Raw genomic sequence first — 19,807 nt, 5'->3', positions numbered from 1 at the left:
GTCCCTTCCGGCACTTGAAGTGCTTTGTTGCTCACAGCACCTGGGAAGTATTTTTCTTTGAAACAGTGTGTAGTGTACTGTGCAAGTGTAGAGTACAACGGACCATTATCGTGACAGCACTGTGAGTGAGTGGCGTAAAGCACAGACTGGTAATTTGCATACCCGTTTCGATTTCCGCTACTAACATATATATATTTTTTTCATTTTATAATGTTAAACGATTAGTTATAAAATTTAAAAATCAGAGTACAGTTTATATGCGTAAAATTAATACATTCTATTTGGTTACGATTCCTACCCTTGTAAGTCGAAAGGCCATAGGTTAAACCGTGGTAAACAAGAGAATATACAATGAAATTCAGTATGGAAGTGTGTAGAAGATCTGTAGATCATATGCTCAAAAGGCCCTTTTCCAGTAGACCTTTAGAGGAGAAAGTTACATTTAATGGGTCATGTAGATGTAAGCGGACGTTTCCGCAATCGTGACGTCAGAAAAATTCTTCTGGGCTTTTGACCGCATTGTCAGTATATAAAACTGTCCGACGTTTCGGCCGTTATTGCAAGTGGCCTTCCTTAGGGCTTTGTGCTGAAGTGTCAGTTCAGCACAAAGCCCTGAGGAAGGCGTCTTCCAATACTGGCCGAAACGTTGGACAATTTTATGTATTGCCAATGCGGTAAACAGCCCAGGAGGATTTTATTAAAAGTTGTGTGGATGTACTTGAAATGTATATCTAACAACAGAGGCGTGTGAGATGAGGCTCACCAATTTAGCTGACTTAACATTGAAAAGCTCTAAATTCTTGCAAAAATATTTTGATCAGTTCCTTAATTGTCCAGAAAGAACCCAGAAGATGAAATACTGAAAGGCTTACGAAGATCTAGAAGAAGATTTATCACCAAGTTTCAAAGAAATTGAAGAAGTGTTTAAGACCTTATAAAGTTAGTGGGGAAGACTCTATCACAGCAGAAGTTTTCAAGGGGTCTCTACCAAAAATAAGAAAATAAAAAAAATAGGCTGAAATTAATCACTGATAAAACTTGGGAAACAGATAAACTTCCAGGAGAGTGGAAGGTGGCCTCGGTGCATCGACTTCATTAGAAAGGCAATAAACTAGAAGTTGTTGTATACACCGTATTTTTCCAATATTGTACTATACAGAGAAGAAACAACTCTGGAGAGTAATGTAAGTGAATATCAGTGTGGTTTTAGGAAGGGCAGACCATGTTCTGAACAAATGTTTAATCTGATGTCAATCATTTGCCACAGATTTATGACGTCGAAAGGTAGGTATTTTTCTTTGAAACTATGTGCAGCATATTGTGCAAGTATAGACTATGAGGGATTTTTTGAGCTCTATCGTCAGGACTCCGCCTTGGGCGAGTAGTTGAAAGCAAATTCAAGTAAAATGAACTTTGTGTATTTGCTTTGGCGACACATCTACTAAATTGGAACGATACAGAAAAGATCAGCGTGACCCCTGCGGAAGGATGACACGCAAAAAAAGGAAAAGAAGCATAGACTGGTACCTGGTGGACACAGGTTCATTTGTACCACATACAAATCTTCTTTTAATCTTCATTATTCCTCGTATTGTGAAAGAATTAATAATACAATTTAAATATATTTAATCAGTTCAATTTATGTATGTAAAATTAATATATTCAATTTAGTTACGATTCATACCATTGTAATACAAAGTACTGTGGGCTACAACATTGTAGCACAGTAGTATAATTTTGCACGAGCCGCACTAAACGAACTATTTAGAGTAATTTATTTCGCACTCTAGTAAAAGGAGATGAATTGTGGATGGGGATAAAATCATACGTAAACTCGGTAGAAGTCAGAACTAACAGACCACACAATTCGTGGAATAAATTCAAACCAGTGGCATTAAAAGTGACGAGCTCTGTGCCGTAGAAGATGCTGAGGACGCAGTCTCAACAGTTAAAAGGGGTCGCCCACGCAAGGAGTGAGGAAACTCGTACGAACACTCTGCTGACGGCAGTTGCTGATCTGATGATCGTATCGTTCACCAGCTGACTCACTGCAATCACAGGCCTGCATGCAACGCATCAAGATGCCAGATGGCGAGGATACATAGTGAAACGAATTTATGTCGTTTATGATGAACCTGTCAGGGCAGTGAACGATGGAGGTTACCTGCAGGCCGGGAGCATGAGGGAAGAACTACCGTTTCGTCGATGGTACGTCATCTCACTCAGCTGCCTGACTAAACTAGTAACGTGTCACAACCCTGTTTTAAGACGCGCGCAGAATAATTAACGTACAGTTTCTCTTCCACCCAGGTCAATAGATTCTGAGATATTCTAGGTAAATGTATAACTTATTCTTTGTGAGACTGCCACAACACTTGATAAAATTTTTCATGTTGAATTAATACATCACGGTAAGCTACACAGCTACACGGAAGATAGAAGATCACCTAAAATCGCCCAAGGAGGTTTGCCAACCGCTGGAAAAAGCTAGAATTTATAGGATTCCGGGTAGTTGTGGGGAGGTGTACAGCAAAAAGAACGTTCAAAAAACGACTAGAAGAGCACAACGGCAATTTCAGAAGATGGGAGATTGACAGATCAGCTGTTGTGGAACATGCTTTACAGCCAGGAGACCACTACATTCATTTTGATATGACTCAAGTACTGGTAGCCACAAACTGATACCACGAAAGGCTACACAGAGACGCCATGGAGATTGTGAAATACCCCAGGAATTTCAGTAGGAAGGAGGAGGGCGTGAAATTGAATGACATCTCGATTCTGGTGCTGAAGAAGATTTGATGGGATGATAGAAACTGCGGACGACGGCAGTCGACAACGGCTAATTTCGCTCGCGTATTGAAAACATGTGACGTCACGCCACTACGTGGAAGCTAGCGGAAGCGGAGTTCTACTATAGTTAGTAGCTAGTTAGGGTGTTAACCGGACATTCAACGAAGCTACGATCCCCCATGAAAATGTCCTTCACAGATGGGGGAAGAAACGTCAGGTTTTAAAGTGAAATTTATTCGCCCACGGCGTAATGGCGCGGAACAAAAAAAAAAAAAAAATGGTTCAAATGGCTCTGAGCAGTATGGGACTTAACTGCTGTGGTCATCAGTCCCCTAGAACTTAGAACTAGTTAAACCTAACTAACCTAAGGACAGCACACACATCCATGCCCGAGGCAGGATTCGAATCTGCGACCGTAGCGGTCACGCGGTTCCAGACTGTAGCGCGTAGAACCGCCCGGACATTCCGGCCGGCAGCCCGGAACTGTGAATAAATACGCTCCTGTTGTACTTGGCAAATCCTTTATTTGGATGAAACCGTACGTGCGACCATGGTTCCAGGATGTAAATCCTATTTTCAGACGGTACAACAACAAAAAAGTGAAACTAAGAGGGATTCTTCATAAAATTAATCAACATTAAAAAGGTCCATACAAATGCAAACATCAGGTCATACCTTGACTGCGTACGAGAAAATCGTACCAGTCATGTAAAAATTCAGCAAATTGATCAAGCAGCATGCAAGATCCCTTGCGAGTGAGTCATGGAAAGGTTCTCTGAGTCGCACCGGATAAATGGGGCCTAACCTAAGGAAAAACATGTATGTAGCAACAAACAAGCACACATTACCATCCCAATGTAACCTCTGAACCAACTCAGAACAACTAGATATGTGCCATGGGATTAAGAAATTAAAATAAAGGCATAAAAGCCACAAAATGCCAATTTGTGAACCTCAAAAGTAAATGAGTATATAAGGGCCCAACCTGCCACATGTTTTGTACGTCCAGCAAGACCGATCAACAGACTGCCGCAGTAACCACAATGACCGGAATTAATACCGATGGCAGGAGGAATCACCGAAGAAAGCATTGCTAACAACACGGCCGCACCCCCACTTCCCTCCCAAACGCCACCCGCTATTAATTGCGCTAATACCACCTTACTTATGCAACACAGTAGCTAAGGGAGGCCTAGCACAAAGCAAACAAAATCAAGACACGAAACGTACAATGCAATTATAATAAAATAAAAATATTAAAATATTATAACGAAACTGTCAAGAAACAAAATTATTAACTCATAGTGCCAAATATAAAATTATTAAAACCGTAATATAAAATGGGCCAAATCAAAGTACCACAAATGAAACATAATGCTGGAAGATACGTCAAATATACTCTGATCGGCCAGAACATTATGACGGCCTACCTAATAATTTTGTAGTCGAATTAAGTCTGGTGATGCTGAGGGAATTAGATTAGGAAATGAGTCACTTAAAGTAGTAAAGGAGTTTTGCTATTTGGGGAGCAAAATAACTGATGATGGTCGAAGTAGAGAGGATATAAAAGGTAGACTGTCAATGGCAAGAAAAGCGCTTCTGAAGAAGAGAAATTTGTTAACATCGAGTATAGATTTAAGTGTCAGGAAGTCGTTTCTGAAAGTATTTGTATGGAGTGTAGCCATGTATGGAAGTGAAACATGGACGATAAATAGTTTAGACAAGAAGAGAATAGAAGCTTTCGAAATGTGGTTCTACAGAAGAATGCTGAAGATTAGATGGGTAGATCACATAAACAATGAGGAGGTATTGAATAGAATTGGGGAGGAGTTTGTGGCACAACTTGACTAGAAGAAGGGACCGGTTGGTAGGACATGTTCTGAGGCATCAAGGGATCACAAATTTAACATTGGAGGGCAGTGTGGAGGGTAAAAATCATAGAGGGCGACCAAGAGATGAATACACAAAGCAAATTCAGAAGGACGTAGGGTGCAGCAAGTACTGGGAGATGAAGAAGCTTGCACGGGATAGAGTATCATGGAGAGCTGCATCAAACCAGTCTCAGGACTGAAGACCACAACGACAACAACCTAATAACCGGTATGTCCACCTTTGACACGGATAACAGCCGCCATGTGTCGTGGCCTGGGAGCAATGAGGCCATAGTAGGTCGCTGGAGCGAGTTGGCACCACATCTGCACATACAAGTCACCTAGTTACTGTAAATTCATGGGGTGGGATCGATGAGCTCTGACGCCAAGTGTTATCACATTCCTGACGTGTTCGATCACATTCAGAGCTGTCGATTTGGGGGGCGGGGGGCAGCACATCAACTAGGACTCATCACTGTGTTTTTCGAACCACTTGATCACACTCCTGGAATTGCGACATGGCGCATTATCTTGCTGAAGAATGCCACTCCCGACGGGGATCACGATCGTCGTGGTCTGCAACCAGTGTATGACGCTCCTTGGCCGTCATGGTGCCTTACACGAGTTCCACTAGACCGACGATGCCCACGTGAATGTTTCCCATAGCGTAATGGAGCCGCCGCCAGCTTGTCTACTCGCAGTACAGGTGTCAAGGAGCTGTTCCCCTGGTAGACGACGTTCGTCGTCGCCTCCCCATCGGCATGATGAAGAAGGTATCGGCAGTCATCAGACCATGCAACGCTCTGCCACTGTGCCAACGTCTAGCGCCGATGGTCACGTGGCCATACCAGTCGTAGTTGCCGATGTCGTGGTGATAACTGTGGCACAGGCGTGGCTCGTTGGTTGCGGAAGCCCATCGTTGGGAGTGGTCGGCGCACTGTGTGTCTAGACACACTTTTACTCAGCCCAGCATTAAAGTGTGATGGCAGTTGTGCCCAAATTTGCCGCCTGTCCTGTTTTACTAGTCTGCCCAGTCTACGACGTCCAACACCCGTTATGAGCGATGGCCTCCCAAACCCACGACGTCTGGACGTGGTTTCACCAAGTGATGAAGACAGTCACCACAGCACTCCTAGAAACGCTCGTGCCGAGACTCTGGGCCATCACTATCTGTCTCGGTCAAACTCAGACATAACGCGTGCCTTCCCCATTCTACACCGGACAGCAATCTCACTGATACTGCATGCACCATGTGTGTGTCTGACGAGCAGATATTCCTCGCCAGACGATGCTACTCTCGTCTTGACGGGTTTATATCAATAGTAGGTCGGTGGTCACAATTTCCGGGTCGGTCAGCCTACAGAATACGCAATATTATGAATGGAAGTCTGTGGATGCAGATTGTTGAACACAACGTATATTGTACCTACATAATCTCGATACAGGGTCCGGAATATACCTGATAAATTTCCTGGATTTCTTACATGAATGGTAAGACTTTCTCGTACACAATCAAGGTTTGACCTGATGTTCACATTTTAATGGGGCCTTTTGATGTTAACTAACTTTATGAAGAATCACTCTTAGTCTTCCTCGGTCTTTTGTAGTGGCTGAAGAAGAGATTTACGTCCTGGAACCCGTTGCGTGTGTCCGATTTTATCTTAGTGATGGGCTTATGAAATTCAATTACAGAGGATTTATTTATCATGAAAAATTGTGTAACTAGCGTCTCTTATGAAAAATAGAAATTAATGGTGTGTTTCTTTCTTTTAATCTACGTGATTTCCTGTTAACCGCTTTTAGTTCATATAATTCATAGCCAGCTTTATAAATCTGATCACTGATGGGTTTACCCTCAGCAGTCTAGCGCACGACAAAAATCAAAAGATACCACAGGTGGCTCACTATATATTTTTCATCTTTTGGCACTCTAAAATAACAGCAACGACGTGTTGTGTATGTGTGTTTTGTTTGTGTGTGTGTGTGTGTGTGTGTGTGTAGCGGATCATGTTTGAATGCGTAAAATACTGTTATGTCAACAGTGGGCTGTTTAATTTATTGGGACACGTAAAACTTTTACTTGAACGTCAGTTCGGCGTTATTAATCATTGCGGCCGTGGATCTTATTTAAATTCATTTGTACATCGATAACGTATGTGTCATATTTATAACCAAGAGTAACTGCCTGGAAACAGGATGCTGCACTTTTAGCCTATTTCCCTTCGCCAGCAGAACACGAAACAGATGGGAAGAGAATCGTAATTTCCTCCCACCTTTCAGTGAGTGCGATTTCAGAGAGACGTGGCTGACGTGGGTGTAGCAACGGCCTTTAACCATCTTTGATGGGACGCTATAGGTGTGCAACGTGCGAAGGACTGCAGAAAACGCCAGGGATTTGGTTTCATTCGGTGTTGGGTCCATTTAAGTTTTGGAAGCAGATGAAAATCGGGTATGTTCAAATCGGGACCGTATGGAGGATGATCGATTGAAAGATAACCCCTGGCGTCGGATTGTTGCAGATGTCGCAGCACAGTGCCGTGCTCACAGCACATAAGTTTCGTTATTCTATCGATTTAAATTTGATGCACGTTTCTGCTATTAGAAACTTTATTGCAGCACGCTGTTTATCACGCACCTATAAAGTTACGTTACGAACCGTCGTGTTACACGCCACAATTCTGAGTCCTCTATCGGCAGAGTCTTGCAACTTGTGTCAGCGAAGCAAGTAATTCGCCCGAGTGATATGCATGACAATTAATACCTCAAACGATACCGAGAACAGGATAAAGAGTTCGGAAGCTTTACTTTTAAGTCCCCCCTCGTAGATTACCCGGCAGATCTAACGACTCAGTTTTTGGGGACAGTATTTCGACAGCTGATCTACAATGAGGAGACAGAAACCATGGATGCATATACATAGTGGTGATAGTATCACGTACACAAAGTATAAAAGGTCAGTGAATTGCCGGGGTTGTCACTCGTACTGATGTGTTTAATTTGGAAACGTTTCCGACGTGATTATTGCTGCAAGACTTTGGTAGCGGAATGGTTGTTGGAGCTAGATTCATGAGACATCCCATTTCGGAAATCGTTAGGGAATCACACATCCCGAGATCCACAGTGTAAAGAGTGTGCTAAGAATACCAATTTTCAGGCATTATCTCTCACCGCGTACAACGCAGTGGCCGTCAGCTTTCACTTAACGACCGAGGGCGGCGGCGTTTGCGCAGAGTTGTCAGTGCTATCAGACAAGTAATACTGCATGAAATAACCACCGAATTCAACTTGAGACGTCCGAAGAAGGTATCTTTTAGGACAGTGCGGCGAAATTTGGCGTTTATGGGCTGTGGCAGCAGACGACCGACGCGAGTGCCTTTACCAACAGCACGACGTCGCCTGCAGCCCAGCTCATGGTCTCGTGACCACATCGGTTGGACTCTAGACGACTGAGGAACAGTGGCGTGGTCAGTTGAGTCCCGATTTCATTTGGCAAGAGCTGATGGTATGATTCGAGTGTGGCACAGAGCTCACGAAAACATGGACCCTAGCTGTTAACAAGGCGATGTGAAAGCTAATAGTGGCCCCATAATGGTGCGGTCTATGCCTGCGTGGAATATGCTGGGTACTCTGACCCAATTGAACCAATGACTGACTTGAAATGTAACACGTTCCACTGCGTGGAGACCATTCCCAACCATTAATGGAATTCATGTTCCCAAATAACGATTGAATGTTTATGGATGACAATGCGCCACCGAGTCACATCTGCTCGCGATTGGCTTGAAGAACACTCTGGACAGTTCTAGCGTGTGATCGGCCAAGTGGAGCCCCATTGAAAATTTAGGGGACACAATCGAGAGTTGAGTTGGTGAACAAAATCCTGCACCGGCAACACTTTCGTAATTATGAACGGCTATAAAGACAGCACGGCTCAATATTATTTGCAGGAGACTTCCAACTATTTGTTGAGTCCATGCCACGTCGAGCTACTGCACTAAGCCGGGCACAAGGAGGTCCTACATAATACTAGGAGATATTCCGTGACTATGAGCGCCTCATTTTAGTGTTTAAATATAGATTCTGGTTCAAATGGCTCTGAGCACTATGGGACTTAACACTGAGGTCATCAGTCTCCTAGAACGTAGAACTACTTAAACCTAACTAACCTAAGGACATCACATAGATCCATGCCCGAGGCAGGATTCGAACCTGCGACCGCAGCAGTCGATCGGTTCTGGACTGAAGCGCCTAGAACCGATCGGCCACAGCGGTCGGCTAAATATATATTCACACCAACTCAACTGAAGAAGTGGAATCACCGAGAAAAGATCCACTACCCTTTTCAGCTAATGCCACATACTGTCAAGTTCTGCATCACAGCGTCCTTCCGTTTAACCACGTTGGTGTTTTTGGACAGTTATCTTAAAATAGGTGATTGGTCGAAGTTGTCCTGTTCCCTCGCATTCCGCACTAATTTCAGTCAATACTTATTGTTTGTGCAGGTCCTACGCCTTTTCACCTACACCCTGGTGATGTAGGTGAAATGCCACCAATCCCTCGACATTCGCGAATGTTGTGGATTTGAGTCTAATGTCTGGTATCTACGATTTCGTGAGGATGGATAAGGATATTGAAAAACAGGAAGCACAACATATTACAGATCTAATACGGTGTAGGAGAACAGTTGCGATTAGAAACAGGTTCCATTCGTATCAGAGTAAATAAACAAACCTGCGGGCCCTGTACGGTTTTCAAGGATTTATTATATGGCTTTTCCTGTAAAATAGTAGCAAGTTCATATAACGAGGATGGAGGTGGTCCCGGCGGAGGCTCGAGACCTCCCTCGGGCATGGGTGTGTGTGTTTGTCCTTGGGATAATTTACGTTAAGTAGTGTGTAAGCTTAGGGACTGATGACCTTAGCGGTTAAGTCCCATAAGATTCTTTTATGGAGGTGGATAGCGATCACGCAGCTTTCTCTCCAAAGTGAACGACGAAGGCTCAATGATATCGAGATCTGGTGACTGCAGTGGCCAGGGGAAACCCGACAATTCATTCTCGTGCTCACAAAGCCAGTCCTGGACCATGCGATCCGTATGAACAGGGACCCTCCTATCTTGGAACACAGCATTACCACAGCCGAGTAAACACAGTACCATGCCAGGGACCTGAAAAGGCAAAATAGTCACATAATCCTGGACATTAATGTGATCTTTCAGTGTAACAATGAAGCCCACGAAGTAGCATGATATGGCTGCCCAAATCATCACCGGACGTTGCGACGTAAATTCCTCCAGAAGTTGGAAACAGTGTGAAGCAAGATTCATCCGACGAAATGACACTCTTTCAATGCTCCATAGACCAGGTCATATAGCTTCGGCACCACGCTTTCCTGTTAGAGGTGTATGCATCACTGACGAGAGAGGTTCTAGAATTCCAGTTCGCCCTGGGATGCCGTGTTTCTGGGGCAACATTCGTGTTGCTCTTGTGCCAACGAGGTTCGCGAGTGCGACATTCATTTCTGCAGTGGCTTTTGCAGCTGTTGTCCCATCGTTTCCCGTCATAGCCCTCCTCAGTGACAGTTCGTCCGATTACCCATCACCCGTTTTTATCGGATGGCGTTCTTCCTCCTTCACTGTATGTGGTATAAATCTTAGACACGGTGTCTCCTGCAACAACAAATACGTCTAATAGTTCTTAGCATATTGCAGCCCCGTCAGCAACTGTGAAAGACTAACATTTTGAAGGATTAGCCTCATCTGCGCAAATTTTCTGGTCTTTGCCAGGTTTCGGCCAAATTAATCTAGCCTTCTTCAGGAGCATAAATTATTGCAACATGCCAGAGTAAGGCATAGTCAACATTAAAATTAAAATCTGTAGTACAGTGATACCAAGTCGAATTAAAACTACTTAACAGAACTCCAGCCCCGGCATCTCTGCACCACGCGGTCGGTTGGCGGCGGGAACTACTTTGGCACTGGCCGTTGCACGCGGAATTGCACTGCGCACATAGAAACACGTGCGCGTGCGCATATGGAGAGTGAAGGCTGTACATCATTGGCTGTCTGTATATCACCTATTGGTAGCTGATAACCGTAGTTGTAAGCAAACCAAGCATTATGTAGATGAAGTCCCTATGTGTATTAACTATACGCAAATTGCATTAAATGGTAGGAAATTGTCTTGGTTGGGTATCTAAAGTTTAAAGATAACCTTTACGACTTTAATAATATATGGTAATCGTGTAAATCCCCACAGAACATGCCTAATAGCGAAGACCTTACTTGTCTCACTTATTTAAAAATTTAATCATTATCTATAATTTAATTAAGGTGTAACTGGGTGTACAACGCCCCTGTCATCACACTTAACCCGTATTGACCGACATAGGTCAAGCGTATTAATTAGAGTGTGACGGAGGGTACAACGTCTCCGTCATCACGCTTACGTGCTATTGACCGACATAGGTCAGGTGTACTAACATATAATATACAATGTACCTTTGACGGAAATTTTCTTCCACAGGTAACACTGCAAGTAACGCGATATGCGCGTAACGTTATCGTAACATAGAAAGGGGACGTAACTTGTGGCCTGAAGAAGGAGTGTTAAGTTTTACTTACTGTGCTGCATAATTGTTAAATTCAACTACAATGGCTTCCAAGCTCTCGTGAAATAGTAGTGGGCCAAACTTAAATTTAAAGGAAATATGGTATGTGGCAAGCAGGAGAGGAATATGGCGGTCGATGTAACAGGGATACATTAAACCAAACGTAACAATGATTGGAAAGTTTGTAAAAGTGTATGACGCAAATGACTGTGTGTATGAAGCTAACACGAATGGGGCACAATGGTCGAGCCACACAGTCCTGTGGCCGTTGTTAAGTGACGTTTGAGATTTTGTAAAGAGCGATGCCATAAGATAAATGATGACTGGGAATGAGACATACGGAATGATAAATCACGCTATACCCTGCATAAATCCGGTAAAACCGTTTGGATTTAGTGGGTTCCTGGAGAATGACACCTGTCTTCATTTTTAGAACCAACACCAAAGTACTGAGGAGGTGGTGTTACGGTATGGGAATGTTTTTCTGTGGTTACTGTCTGGATCCTTATCGAGCTTAACAAAACGTTAAATGCGGTAGGATATGAACACTTCCTATAGCATTGTGTATTCTGAATATACGTATACGTCAGTACTCCGCAAGTTACCTGGCGTTGTGTGGTGAAAGGTACTCCTGGTATAACTAGCTGTTCCACTAGCAAATGGCTCATGGGAAGAATAACTGCCGTTAAGCCTCTGCATTAACTTTTATTTTTCAAATTTTCAGTCGTGGTAATGTCGCAAGATGTCTGTGAGAGGAAGTAATATGTTGTCCGACTATTCCCGGAAAATACTCTCTCTACATTTCAATAATAAACCTGTCCGTAATTCAGACCGCCTCTCTTGATAGGGTCTGCCATTGGAGATCGTTGATCATCTCTGTAACGCTCTCGCACCTACCAAACGATGCCGCGACGAAAGGTGCCGCAATTCTTTGGATCTCCTCTAACACTTCTCTCAGTCTTACTTGGTAAGGATCCGATATTTATGATCAGTAGTTAAGAATCGATCGAACAAGCGTCTTGCAAGGCACATCTTTCGTGGAAGAGTTACATTTGCCTATAATTCTTCCTGTGAATCTCAGTCTGCCACCTGCTTTCCCACTGTTTGTGCTATGTGATTATTTCACCTAAGATCGCTGTGCATAGTTACTCCAAGATATTTTACTGCAGACACTGTTTCCAGCTATTTATTGTCAATAGAGTCGTTGTACAGGAGTGGATATCTTCTCCTATGTATGAGCAATGTCTTACCTTTAATTACGTTCAGAGTCAACTGCCAGAGCGTACACCATTCGTAAGTCCTCATAATTCTGCAAATCTACAGTGTCTTCTGGCGTTGCTGCATTCGTATAGACAACGAAATCATCTGCGAACAGTCTTAAAGAGCTACCGAGGTTTCCTGCTATATCATTTATGTAGATTGTAAATACACTACTGGCCATTAAAATTGCTACACCACGAAGATGACGTGCTACAGACGCGAAATTTAACCGACAGGAAGAAGATGCTGTGCTATGCAAATGATTAGCTTTTCAGAGCATTCACACAAGGTTGGCGCCGGTGGCGACACCTACAACGTGCTGACATGAGGAAAGTTTACAACCGATTTCTCATACACAAACAGCAGTTGACCAGCGTTGCCTGGTGAAACGTTGTTGTGATGCCTCGTGTAAGGAGGAGAAATGCGTACCATCGCGTTTCCGACTTTGATAAAGGTCGGATTGTAGCCTATCGCGATTGCGGTTTATCGTACCGCGACATTGCTGCTCGCGTTGGTCGAGAACCAATGACTGTTAGTAGAATATGGAATCGGTGGGTTCACGAGGGTAATACAGAACGCCGTGCTGGATCCCAATGGCCTCGTATCACGAGCAGTCGAGATGACAGGCATCTTAACCGCATGGCTGTAACGGATCGTGCAGGCACGTCTCGACCCGTGAGTCAACAGATGGGGACGCTTGCAAGACAACAACCATCTGCACGAACAGTTCGATGACGTTTGCAGCAGCATGGACAATCAGCTCGGAGACCATGGCTGCGGTTACCCTTGACGCTGCATCACAGACAGGAGCGCCTGCGATGGTTTACTCAACGACGAACCTGGGTGTACGAATGCAAAACGTCATTTTTTCGGATGAATCCAGGTTCTGTTTACAGCATCATGATGGTCGCATCCGTGTTTGGCGACATCGCGGTGAACGCACATTGGAAACGTGTATTCGTAATCGCCATACTGGCGTATCACCCGACGTGATGGTATGGGGTGTCATTGGTTACACGTCTCGGTCACCTCTTGTTCGCAATGACGGCGCTTTCAACAGTGGACGTTACATTTCAGATGTGTTACGACCCTTGGCTCTACCCTTCATTCGATCCCTGCAAAACCATACATTTCAGCAGGATAATGCACGACCGCATGTTGCAGGTCCTGTACGGGCCTTTCTGGAAACAAAAAACGTTCGACTGCTGTCCTGGCCAGCACATTCTCCAGATCTCTCACCGACTGAAAACGTCTGGTCAATGGTGGCCGAGCAACTGGCTCGTCACAATACGCCAGTCACTACTATTGATGAACTGTGGTATCGTGTTGAAGCTGCATGGGCAGCTGTTCCTGTATCCGCCATCCAAGCTCTCTTTGACTCAATGCCCAGGCTTATCTAGGCCGTTATTACAGCCAGAGGTGGTTGTGCTGGGTACTGATTTATCAGCATCTATGCACCCAAATTACGTGAAAATGTAATCACACCTCAGTTCTAGTATAATATATTCTTCCAATTGTGGGGCGGCGGGTGGAATTAATTGTTATAAATGTTCCTATTATTTATTTATTTATTGCTGTTGTTTGCCGTTCTCAACACTGGCTCTCTAACCACAATATTGGCAACCAGAAAGTGATTAGCAAAGCGTGAAGCCTGTAATTAGAATTACTAGTGCCCACTTTATCTGAGAAATACATTTATAGCTACAGCATATAGCTCTGAGGAATTAGGAGATTGTCTGGGATTCATAATCAAAAACTATTTTCTCTAAAATGTTCACTATATTCTGAAAGTCACAGACCAAGAAGAATCCACACAATCCAACTATCAGAGCAGTTCAGAGTCTAATGCGCTGATGCAACTATAGCTGTCCAAATTAAATGTTTAAGTGAATGCTCGCCATAATTTGATGACAATGTTCATCAAACGCCACGCTAAAAAATGGTAGAATGCCTGTCACGCGGCGGCACGTGAAAATACGACATACGCAAACTGAAGATAGATCATTAAAGGCCGGCCGCTGGTGGCCGAGCGGTTCTAGGCGCTGCAGTCTGGAACCGCGCGACCGCTACGGTCGCAGGTTCGAATCCTGCTTCGGGCATGGATGTGTGTGATGTCCTTAGGTTAGTTAGGTTTAAGTAGTTCTAAGTTCTAGAGGACTGATGACCTGAGATGTTAAGTCCCATAGTGCTCAGAGCCATAGATCATTAAAGTCATTCCAGAATTAATACTTCACTCGAAAACGATTTCATGGTTACGCGTATCCCGAGTAACTTATTAAGGCATCCGAGGCTGTTTATAGCAATGATACCGACGCGACGCGACTCCCGGCACAGGTATTGCGCTAATCAGCGTCTGGAGAGAACTGGGGCTTTTTCTCTCGCGCATCGGTGCGGACGGCTAAGGGAACGCCTGATCAAATCCGCTCTTCCGACAAGCCGCTGGGCTAGTGATGCACCACTTTAAGTTATTGAATAAATCATTGCTTCCTTTGCTGATGGCCGATGAAGCTCTCAATTTAAATGTGCAATCAGCACACAGGTAAGTAATCATAAGAAAGTCTGACGTGGCTAAGTCAAATATTTTGGGCGAGAGAATAAATTTAATTACACTACACACAGTAGACGAACTCTGAACTTGCCCTTTGGAGACACGCTATCGCTATAGGTTTATAGTTATTCAGTTGAAACTTCTCACATCTTTATGATTATAGCGGATCTCCTTTCTACTTAAATTTAAACATCCTAGTCTTATTTATTCGCCTACTTAATCTTCCTTGCTTCCTTAATTTCTAAGATAAAAACCATAAAATCATGATTTTCAACTAAAATTTGTGAGATCCAGAATGCTGTTTCTACTAAATTATTATGAAAAAGGAATCTAAATATAAATTTTTAAGTTTCTAGCTGTTTTCTGTTGCACCAATGATTTTTACAGAAAAATGTCAAAATTTCGAAAATGGTTAAAGTTATTGAACTGATATTCAACACATATTGATTTAGTATTACTCCTGACATGCTAGAAACGTTTCAGTTTATTTACTTGATTTGTAAAGTATTGCGCAACATTTATGACGTCAGATTTATTTAGAGCGAACTAGGCTGGCACACAATGGAAAGACTGATGTGATTTTTATACAGCGTGAGTATGCTGCTTCCCTACACAATGAATACCCGTTTATCATCTGCATTTCTTCTTGGTGTATCAATTTTAATGGCCAGTAGTGTTGTAACAGTCCTAACAGACTTGCCTGTGGTACTCTGGAAATTACCTACACATCTGTCAGTTTTGTTCTGTTAAGAGCAACGTGCTGATTTCTATCTGTAAAAGAGTCTTCAATCCAGTTGTAAATCTGGTGAGGTCCCATTCTTTTAATTAATTTCTTTCTTTCTTTTTATTGTGTTCACTAAACGGCAGTTAGGGACGGGGTGAAATGCCTGTCTAAAGTCTAGGAACACGACATCACACTGAGAGCCATTGCCTACAGTGCTATGAACCTCATAGAGGAACGGATTTTTGCAGGATCTCTGTCTGTGAAATCCGTGCTGATTTCTGTAGAGTAGATTTTCGGTCCTCAACATCGTCATAATTATGTTCCATAATTCTAGATCAGATTGGCGTCAGCGATAGAAGCCTATATTTAGGTGCATCCGTCCTACAACCCTTCTCAAATATGGGAATGCCCTGTGCTTTTTTTTCCAGTCGCTAGGAACCCTTCTTTTTTCAAGAGACCTAGGATAAACTGCGATTAGAAGGGGAACAGATTCTTCCTCATAATATGTTGTTGTTGTTGTGGTCTTCAGTCCTGAGACTGGTTTGATGCAGCTCTCCATGCTACTCTATCCTGTGCAAGCTTTTTCATCTCCCAGTACCTACTGAAACCTACATCCTTCTGAATCTGCTTAGTGTATTCATCTCTTGGTCTCCCTCTACGATTTTTACCCTCCACGCTGCCCTCCAATTCTAAATTGGAGATCCCTTGATGCCTCAGAACATGTCCTACCAACCGATCCCTTCTTCTGGTCAAGTTGTGCCACAAACTATATTCTCCCCAATCCTATTCAATACTTCCTCATTAGTTATGTGATCTACCCATCTAATCTTCAGCATTCTTCTGTAGCACCACATTCCGAAAGCTTCTATTCTCTTCTTGTCCAAACTATTTATCGTCCATGTTTCACTTCCATACATGGCTACACTCCATACAAATACTTTCAGAAATGACTTCCTGACACTTAAATCTATACTCGATGTTAACAAATTTCTCTTCTTCACAAACGCTTTCCTTGCCATTGCCAGTCTACATTTTATATCCTCTCTACTTCGACCATCATCAGTTATTTTGCTCCCCAATTGCAAAACTGCTTTACTACTTTAAGTGTCTCACTCCCTAATCTAATTCCCTCAGTATCACCCGACTTAATTAGACTACATTCCATTATCCGTGTTTTGCTTTTGTTGATGTTCATCTTAATCCTCCTTTCAAGACACTGTCCATTCCATTCAACTGCTCTTCCAAGTCCTTTGCTGTCTCTGACAGAATTACAATGTCATCGGCGAACCTCAAAGTTTTTATTTCTTCTCCATGAATTTTAATACCTACTCCGAATTTTTCTTTTGTTTCCTTTACTGCTTGCTCAATATACAGATTGAACAACATCGGGGTGAGGCTACAACCATGTCTTACTCCCTTCCCAACCACTGCTTCCCTTCCATGCCCCTCGACTCTTATAACTGCCATCTGGTTTCTGTACAAATTGTAAATAGCCTTTCGCTCCCTGTATTTTACCCCTGCCACCTTTAGAATTTGAAAGAGAGTATTCCAGTCAACTTTGTCAAAAGCTTTCTCTAAGTCTACAAATGCTAGAAACGTAGGTTTGCCTTTCCTTAATCTTTCTTCTAAGATAAGTCGTAAGGTCAGTATTGTCTCACGTGTTCCAGTGTTTCTACGGAATCCAAACTGATCTTCCCCGAGGTTGGCTTCTACTAGTTTTTCCATTCGTCTGTAAAGAATTCGTGTTAGTATTTTGCAGCTGTGACTTATTAAACTGATAGTTCGGTAATTTTCACATCTGTCAACACCTGCTTTCTTTGGGATTGGAATTATTATATTCTTCTTGAAGTCTGAGGGTATTTCGCCTGTTTCATACATCTTGCTCACCAGATGGTAGAGTTTTGTCAGGACTGGCTCTCCCAAGGCCGTCAGTAGTTCCAATGGAATGTTGTCTACTCCGGGGGCCTTGTTTCGACTCAGGTCTTTCAGTGCTCTGTCAAACTCTTCACGCAGTATCATATCTCCCATTTCATCTTCATCTACATCCTCTTCCATTTCCATAAAATTGTCCTCAAGTACATCGCCCTTGTATAGACCCTCTATATACTCCTTCCACCTTTCTGCTTTCCCTTCTTTGCTTAGAACTGGGTTTCCATCTGAGCTCTTGATATTCATACAAGTCGTTCTCTTATCTCCAAAGGTCTCTTTAATTTTCCTGTAGGCAGTATCTATCTTACCCCTAGTGAGATAGGCCTCTACATCCTTACATTTGTCCTCTAGCCATCCCTGCTTAGCCATTTTGCACTTCCTGTCGATCTGATTTTTGAGACGTTTGTATTCCTTTTTGCCTGCTTCATTTACTGCATTTTTATATTTTCTCCTTTCATTAGTTAAATTCAATATTTCTTCTGTTACCCAAGGATTTCTACTAGCCCTCGTCTTTTTACCTACTTGATCCTCTGCTGCCTTCGCTACTTCATCCCTCAAAGCTACCCATTCTTCTTCTACTGTAATTCTTTCCCCCATTCCTGTCAATTGTTCCCTTATGCTCTACCTGAAACTCTGTATAACCTCTGGTTCTTTCAGTTTATCGAGGTCCCATCTCCTTAAATTCCCACCTTTTTGCAGTTTCTTCAGTATTAATCTACAGGCCATAACCAATAGATTGTGGTCAGAGTCCACATCTGCCCCTGGAAATGTCTTAAAATTTAAAACCTCGTTCCTAAATCTCTGTCTTACCATTATATAATCTATCTGATACATTTTAGTATCTCCAGGGTTCTTCCATGTGTACAACCTTCTTTCATGATTCTTAAACCAAGTGTTAGCTATGATTATGTTGTGCTCTGTGCAAAATTCTACCAGGCGGCTTTCTCTTTCATTTCTTAGCCCCGATCCATATTCACCTACTATGTTTCCTTCTCTCCCTTTTCCTACACTCGAATTCCAGTCACCCATGACTATTAAATTTTCGTCTCCCTTCTTAATCTGAATAATTTCTTTTATTTCATCATACATTTCTTCAATTTCTTCGTCATCTGCAGAGCTAGTTGGCATATAAATTTGTAATACTGTAGTAGGTGTGGGCTTCGTATCTATCTTGGCCACAATAATGCGTTCACTATGCTGTTTGTAGTAGCTTACCCGCATTCCTATTTTCCTATTCATTATTAAACCTACTCCTGCATTACCCCTATTTGATTTTGTGTTTATAACCCTGTAGTCACCTGACCAGAAGTCTTGTTCCTCCTGCCACCGAACTTCACTAATTCCCACTATATCTAACTTCAACCTGTCCATTTCCCTTTTTAAATTTTCTAACCTACCTGCCCGATTAAGGGATCTGAGATTCCACGCTCCGATCCGTAGAACGCCAGTTTTCTTTCTCCTGATAACGACATCCTCTTGTCTAGTCCCTGCCCGGAGATCCGAATGGGGGACTATTTTACCTCCGGAATATTTTACCCAAGAGGACGCCATCATCATTTAATCATACAGTAAAGCTGCATGCCCTCGGGAAAAATTACGGCTGTAGTTTCCCCTTGCTTTCAGCGGTTGCAGTACCAGCACAGCAAGGCCGTTTTGGTTATTGTTACAAGGCCACATCAGTCAATCATCCAAACTGTTGGCCTTGCAACTACTGAAAAGGCTGCCGCCCCTATTGAGGAACCATACGTTTGTCTGGCCTCTCAACAGATACCCCTCCGTTGTGGTTGCACCTACGGTACGGCTATCTGTATCGCTGAGGCACGCAAGCCTCCCCATCAACGGCAAGGTCCATGGTTCATGGGGGGGGGGGGGGGGTCATAATATGTGTAGAACCATAAAGATACCTCATCTGGTCCTGGTGCCTTTCCGTTACTATGTGATTTTAATTGCTTTTCTGTTCCGCGATAGGTTATCGCAACATGAGTTATTTTGGTAACTATCGTATACAATGGAGGAAGAGTTGGGACATGGTGAATGTATTTTCATAATAAAACATCGCGTCATAAAACAGCGT

The 19,807-nt window shown here is 43.1% G+C and overlaps 1 protein-coding gene and 1 non-coding gene across 2 annotated transcripts in view; both read left to right on the top strand.

Moving 5' to 3' along the window:
* LOC126204040 (protein sidekick-2-like) overlaps positions 1–19,807 on the top strand; it is a 422,747-nt gene that overhangs the window by 300,369 nt on the left and 102,571 nt on the right. The window lies entirely within an intron of this gene.
* On the top strand, positions 1,416–1,523 carry LOC126204725 (U6 spliceosomal RNA). The gene has a single exon (XR_007540529.1). It is a non-coding gene; the product is annotated as a U6 spliceosomal RNA (small nuclear RNA).

The sequence above is a fragment of the Schistocerca nitens genome, chromosome 9, assembly GCF_023898315.1.
Source record: "Schistocerca nitens isolate TAMUIC-IGC-003100 chromosome 9, iqSchNite1.1, whole genome shotgun sequence".
In the NCBI taxonomy this organism is placed as follows: Eukaryota; Metazoa; Arthropoda; class Insecta; order Orthoptera; family Acrididae; genus Schistocerca; species Schistocerca nitens.
The sequence above is the reverse complement of the archived record's forward strand: the minus strand, read 5'-3'. Positions and strand labels throughout refer to the sequence as shown.